Source organism: Chlorocebus sabaeus, unplaced genomic scaffold (genome assembly GCF_047675955.1).
Source record: "Chlorocebus sabaeus isolate Y175 unplaced genomic scaffold, mChlSab1.0.hap1 unalloc_scaffold_293, whole genome shotgun sequence".
Lineage (NCBI taxonomy): Eukaryota > Metazoa > Chordata > Mammalia > Primates > Cercopithecidae > Chlorocebus > Chlorocebus sabaeus.
The window spans coordinates 310,261-317,527 of NW_027327585.1; positions in this window are offsets into that span (position 1 = coordinate 310,261).

The following is a 7,267-nucleotide window of genomic DNA, read 5'->3' on the forward strand; positions in this document are numbered from 1 at the left end:
TATTTCTATGAGTCCCACACTTGGATTTTTAAATGTGGGCAAAACATCTGTATGTTCTTCAGCCTGATTTCCGTGGAATCGTGAATGAAACATGCTGAAGTTGCCGTGCGGATTTTGTTATGTGGCGGTGACATGTGGGGGCTGGTCATTAAACAACTGGAGTGATCCCTGTCCTTTCTGTGCTCCTGTTGGACACTAGGCACGTGCTTGGGTGTTTTCTGTGTGTGGACAAGATGAGGACAGAATTTCCAGATTCACACGGTGGTATCTTCTCCCTTTTCTGTTAAAACATGTCTTCTGCTGCTTCTACATAGACAAAATGTTTCTTTCTCTTGCCTGTCTACATAAACGCTGTTTAACAAAAACTGTATTGTAGACATGTGAAGCTGAATTCCGCATGATAAAGCAGATAGAGATGACTGAGTATACCGTTTTGTGGAAGTAAGGTTTAAAATGATTTTTAGCTTTTTCCCTGAAACAGGGAATAATTTTAATTTTTTCCCTGAGATAGGAAATAATGAAATGGGAAAATAATTAAATTTTCCCATTTAATTGTTAGATTATATTTAACTATTAGATTATTCATATATTGCAAGGGAAAAAGGAACTCGAACACCCCATGTACCCAAATGAAAATTTAAAGGGTATGGGTGAATTCATTTGAACTCCTTTAATTTGTTTTTGTTTGTTTGTTTTTGACAGTCTCACTCTGTTTCTCAGGTTGGGTGCAGTAGTACAATGACGGCTCACTGCACCCTCAACCTTCTAGGTTCAAGTGATTCTCCTGCCTCAGCCTCCCAAACTGCTGGGATTTACAGGCGTTAACCACCACACACAGATTATCACCTCTTGGAGACTAGCTTTGAGTTTGGGCATTCACTGAACCATATTTTGGTTAATTCTCAAAGTTTTTCACTATCTTTAATTTGCTAAAAATCTACATGTATTGTGAAATGCATTACATTTCCTTAGCATTCACGGATTCCCTGTTAGTGGGGCAGAGACGCAGAAGGGCAGAAGGTGTTCGGACATCATCAGGGTTGCAGTTGAGTGCTTGCCCCGAACACACTGGGGCTCTGGGCTCTGTGGCCTTACGGGGGTCCTCTGTCCACTGAGGGGCCGGATTACCCGGAAGGTCCCTCCAGCCTCTGCCATTTTGCCCTTTTCAGGTTAACATCTCATCGTTGTCCTGGACAGCACTGCCATTCATTCACTGACCCACGAGTGAACAGCTGGTCAGTGGCCAGTGCTGCTTCCTTCAGCTGGGAGGTGGTGATGTGATAACACTTCCTTGGAACTTGGTTCTTGGTGTGTATTAAGGGTTCAGTTGTATGTTTCTTTTTAATCTGCACCTCTGAATTGGTCTTTTGATTGCAAAGAGATTGCTTACTGGATTTGTTTCTAACTATTTCGTGGATAACAGGAGAACCTTGTTTATCTGCGTGTTCATTTAATGTGTTTTTGCCAGGCATTTAAATGGCTGTGTTAGCCCTTATCCCACTTTCTGTGTGTGGTGGAGTCATTGAAATCATTTATGTGAAGTCTTCTATTAAGGCCAGAGGACGTGGGGTGGTGTCTCCCTAAACTAGGGGGAAATGACTTGTTCTGCCCTCCTCCCTGGGAACGCTGGTGTTTCCAGGTCTCTGAACTTGGCTCCCACACTGGGAGAGTGGCTGTGGCTTCTGGAGCCCGTTTTGTGCGGGACTGACTCCTTCACTTGCTTTATTCCCCATGGTCTTTGCTGCTTTATGATGCAGGGATGAGGAAGTTGGGCCCGGGGGCCTTGTCTGTGCCTGAAGGGCCCGATGCAGAAACACCTCGTGGGAAGGATGTTCCTTGAGGGCAACTTTTGGAGTCTTTTCCTACTTTTAACTGAGAGGTAGCTATTCACATGGTTCTATTCTGCTAGTGTGTTTCAAAATAATTGGTGTAGAGTTACGAAGATGTCCAAAACACCCATGATCCACTCCGGGCCAGTGCCAGACATTGAGCTCAGATGCATTCAGACCACATTCAGATGCCAAAGATTCTTGTTTGGTTATTCTCAAACTTATGAGAATCTAAAACGCGAGCCACGGTATGGATTTTCTCTTGAGCTCCCATGACTTTGCCTTGTATTTTGGGCATGAATGACTTCATCAAGGGGAGAGAATTTGAGGAAGGAGCCTCTGAGGCTAGGAGGGGGTGGGAAGGGGTGGTGGGAAGAGGAGGGAAAAGGAGCTGTAGAGGGAAGAGCCAGGCTGGGGCTGTGGCATCTCCTCATGTTGCTCCCCCATCCCTGGCACGAGGCCCCAGGGACTGACTGATTTTCCCACAGGAAACGTGTTTGATTGCGTGTCTGTTTTGTGGGCTGGCCATTTGGATTGAGGGAATGTCCGTGTTGTGATTCCTTATTGATTCGAAGGTTGAAAAGGTTTGTGCTCAATACACGGGTCTCTTGGTGCGATGAGAAATGTGATCACAGCTGCCTTCAGGGTGGGGAGAGCCCTTGAGGCTCTCAGTGGTGGCCGGTGTCGGCCTTCGTTTCCCTGGGTGAGCTGCCCTCAGGGTGGGAAGGGAGGTCCTCGGTGGTGGCCGCTGTTGGCCTTCGCCTCCGTGGGTGAGTATTGCTCCATCCCCGGCTCTCCGACTCCTTGCCTGGCATCTTCATCGTTGGAATAGCAAGGGAAGGACTCAGGGCACCCAGGGACCTCAGGGGGTGTAAGCTGTGTCCTCGTGTGGCCCCAGTTGTGGCCAGTGATGTTATTCTCTTTAACCTCAGGCTTATTTTGTATGAAAACACAAAGGGACAGAAGTAGTTCAAGGGCCTCTAAAGACTTATGTAATTGTTAAGAGGCCTACTTTTATGCTTTCTTATGTATTAAGAGCAAATCATGAAACAAACTCATTTCTGTTTGAAGAAATCTTGACGATTCTCATTTTTGTGGCAAGCAACATTGATTCTTTGCTTAGTGAGCGTTAGTGCCCTCCTGCCCAGTGCTGCTCCCTGGCGTGTCCTCGCACACAACTCTGTCCATTGGTCTCCATTCACCTTTCCGCCTAGAATTGTAGGAGGGGTGCTAGGATCTTAGGGCTAGAAAGAAACTCTGAAGACCACTTTTAGGGGCGGCTTCTGGTCAGGGCTCTCCAGAGAGACAGCCAGCCGGGTGTGCCTGTGTCTCCAGCGGGAGGGCTGTTGCAGGGGCTACAGAGTCCAAGAAGCCCCAGGACCCACAGCCTGCAAGCTAGAATCCTGGGAGGGTGTGGCTTGAAGACTTGAGAAGCGGAGGGTGCAGATCCCATCCGGGTCTGAGGAGCTGAGACCCAGGAGCACGGGCTGCAGAAGACAAATGTCACTGACCCATCAGCCAGACAGGTGGAGTGAACCCAGTTTTCCCCGCCTTGCTGTTTTACTCGGGCCCTGGGTGGATGAGGTGGTGTTCCCCACACTGGCCAGGATGGGTCTCCAACTCAGTCCAGAGGCAAACATGCATCTCACAGAAATAATGCAGAACCAGCCATCTGGGCACCCTGGGCACGCTCAGGTTGATGCACAAAACCAACGCCGCGCATGGCCCTGACGTCTGCTTGTTCGCATCACTCCATGCACATTGCTCGGTCATCGCCTCGGTGAGTTTGTAAGCTCGTTGTGTGGTTCTGGGGCTCTTTATCCCGGTGGTGGTGGTGGTGGTGGTGATGACAGGCTCCCCACTACCCCAGCTCAGGTATGGAAGGTGATGGCATCAACGGCTCCTTGTTTCTCAGACACTTGAGCGGGTGCTCTGTGCAGCCAGTTCCACCTGCAGCAGCATCTGTTCCCTATGCTGATTCCATTCGGAGTGTGCGCCTCCCTTCTGTTGAGGGTGCAGCCTTCTTTCAGAGAAGAACTCTGTCCTGTTCGCCTATATCTCCTGTGGTGTATCTCATGGTTGAATAAGTAGCTATAGTAAACCTCGGTGGCTGAATGATAGGTTCATTAGAAGGAAAACTTTATAATTTTTTTTCTTTTTGGGATGGAGTTTCACACTCAATGCCCAGGCTGAAGTGCAATGACATGATCTTGGCTGATTGCAAACTCTCCCTCCCGGGTTGAAGTGATTCTCCTCCCTCAGCCTCCCAAGTAACTGGGGCTATAGGCGTCTGCCACCATGCCTGGCTAATTTTCGTATTTTTGTTAGAGACGGGGTTTCACCATGTTGGCCAGGCTGGTCTTAAACTCTTGACCTCAGGTAATGCACCCACCTCGGCCACCCAAAGTGCTGGGATTACGGCCATGAGCCACCACACCCAAGAACTTACTACCATTTTTTTTTTTTAATCATAATGGGCTTGTTAAATGCTTACGTTAATGTTTATTTTTAAAAATATTATCTGTGACCTTTCAGCTTTTCATAGCACTTCTCGTGTGAATATTTTAGAAAGGCCCTTTACTCGTGGAGGAGAAGCAGTTATCCCTTTCAGCAGAGGGAGATGGAGGAACACGCCCTGGTGGGTCTGAGCACAGGTAGTCACCCCAGCCTTGGTGCTTGCTTAGGTCTGTTCTCCGTTCACCGTAGCACATCCACTCTCATTGTCAGCTTAAAAATAAGCTTTTTCCTCTTTCTAATCAGAACAGTTAGTTTGTTAACCATCACGTTAAGGTATCGAGAATGATGGCTTTCAGGCCTCAGATATGACACAAGTAATAAATGCAGCTGACCCTGAACAACATGGGTTTTGAGCTTCGAAGGATCACTTGTGTTAATTATTTTCCAACCAACCCTTACTGAAAAAACCTGGCTTTGTGGAGGGCTGACGTTTCCTACATGCGGTTTCATAGGGTGGCCGCCGAGTCCTGTGGATACGTAGATTTGGGTAAACTCGGGGGGTGTTCTGGAATCCATGTCCCTGTGTATACAGAGGGACAACTGCACCTTTTTAAAAGTTTGTGTCCTGCCTTGTCCTAAAAAGGCTCCAAGGTGGATGCAAAATTATTTCATCCTTTTGGTTTTCTTGGTGGGATACTGATGTTTATTCTTCAGTGTCTAAAATCCTGAGTGAACAGAGTTAGTGCTTCAGGAACAAAGCCAGTCTGGAAACACATATTGAGATATCCACCTTTTTGTCATGGTTTCACAAAAGGCCATGATCATATTTTATTTGGTTGAACTGTAGGAAACTGCCAGTATTTGCTGTTTTTGGCCTACAAAATGGCAAGTTTGTACGATATTAAAAACCAAGGCTTCCTGGATGGGGAAAATAGGAATCGGTGAGAACCTGAAGTTGTCTGTCATGGCCTCTGAGTCACAGGTAAATAAACCTGTGTGAGGGGAAGTTGGCTGTACAGTATTTTCCTTCTGTTTTGAGACTGTCAGAAAAAGGAGAGTTCCATTGCGTTGGGTCCCTTTTCCTCACCTTTGCTGCAGAGGGGACTTGCCATTATTCCTCTTGTTTCCAGTGCTCAGGAGGTTGATGCCACATAGAAGACCTGCAGGTCGATGGATGTGAAACTGGCAACGGACACGCTGTGCACCTTGGGATGCATCTGAGAAGTACGTGCTTGCAGCAGGTCTGAAGTGAGGACGTGTTCCATCTCCTCTCCCTTCTCTGGCTTTGCAGGCCTTTGACGTTAGTCCTGGAAAGTGAAATTAGTTAATGCTGATTTAAGCTCCAGGTCAAAGCCGGGGGACCGAAGAGACCCGCCCTTCACTCGGGGTGTGAAGCCTTGGGCCCCCCATTAGGAGGCAGCAGGGACTCGAGAAAGCCGCACATGCCCTCCAGTTCCCTTATGTTGAAATTTTTTGTACTCGGCCATGCCAAGTCATTTGGGAGGTAAATGGGGGTTTCACATGGGGGTGTGCAGTATTCTTAGGTGTCAGGTGCGAGAGTTGAATTTGTAGAAGCTGTGCGGATAGGAAAGGGCCTCAGGGAGTGCTGTTTACACGGAGCCAATTTAACGCGAGATCTGTGTTCTGCCTGGGACCGTGTCTGACCGGTGTCTCCCAGTCTGCAACAGGACGTTGACGTGACTCGGCGCCATCGTCCCACTCTGTGTAGACGTCTGAGGATCTGTGCGTGGCTGCTCTGTGAGAATGAGTTGTGATAATGAACTGAGAAACAGTGAACAAACCCTGAATTGGTTAGCACTGGTTCCACGGCCACTTCTGCCGTGGTTGGGGTCATTCATAATAAAGTGTGCTGGACTCCTATGCAGAGCTCTGAATTTCAGAGGCCCTTTAACTTGGCAGCTAACCAGTCGCTTCCTTCAGAAGACATTTGAGTCCCCTTTACCTACCAGGGTGACCCTGGGAGTTTGAAGATGAGTGAGACAAGCCCTCTGTGTCGTGGATTTTACTGTCCAGAGGGGAGACAGATGTGTTTGGTGAAGGGGGCCCTATCAGAGGTCAGCGCACATCAGTTTCATTTCTTCAGCACTTGTTGTGTTCAGGTGGTGCCCCGGGCCACGTGCAGAGCATGTGGGGACACTGCCCATGGCATCCCAGGCACAGCTAGCATCTGCGCCATCTTCATACTTGGCTTGAGTTTTGGGGAAGTACCAAGGATGGCTTCTGCCTTTGCTGGAGAGAGTTGGAAGTCAGGGCAGCCCTCCACAAGGAGATGATCGCCAGCTGATTCCTTAAGAAAGAGAGGTGGTCCCTACATGGGCAGAGCAGGGCAGCATGCACAGACCAGGGTGTGGGGTCTGGGGCATGTGCATCTGAGTGGGGTCTGCTGGGAGACAGCAGGGGTGAGGTGTAAAGGCAGTTGGAATTGACAGGATAAATTATCACTAAGGCGATGCTGGGAAAACATAAAATTGGGACTCTCTGGGGTAAACGTGGACTTAGGGTGACCCTGGGCGTGGGTATTTTCAGGCTCTGAAGGCAAAGATTTAGGAAATTGGGGCAGAGCTGAGCCCCAGATGAGGATGAAGACCACCCTTGGGATGTTGAATGAGACAGGGGTGGAAACCCAGTGAAAGGCAGCAGAGGAGACTGGTGTCCTCAAAGGCCCCGTGGGGCCTGCCTCTCAAAGTGCTGGGATTACAGGCATGAGCCACTGCTCCCTGCCAATACTTTTAAAATTTCTAAGCTACTCTCTCTCATACCCACTCCCGTATTTTTTTTTTTTTAAGACTAGGTTTATGGCTATATTTTTTCCAAGGGAACCAAACAGTTACCTGTTTGAAGTACAAATAACACCGTGTTTAAAAACCGAAAATGCCAATTTGCATAGAAGTTTCCAAATACCCAGTTGGTTTGAGCCTTTCATTGCAGTGTCACTACCTGCTCTTAAATTTCTACACGAT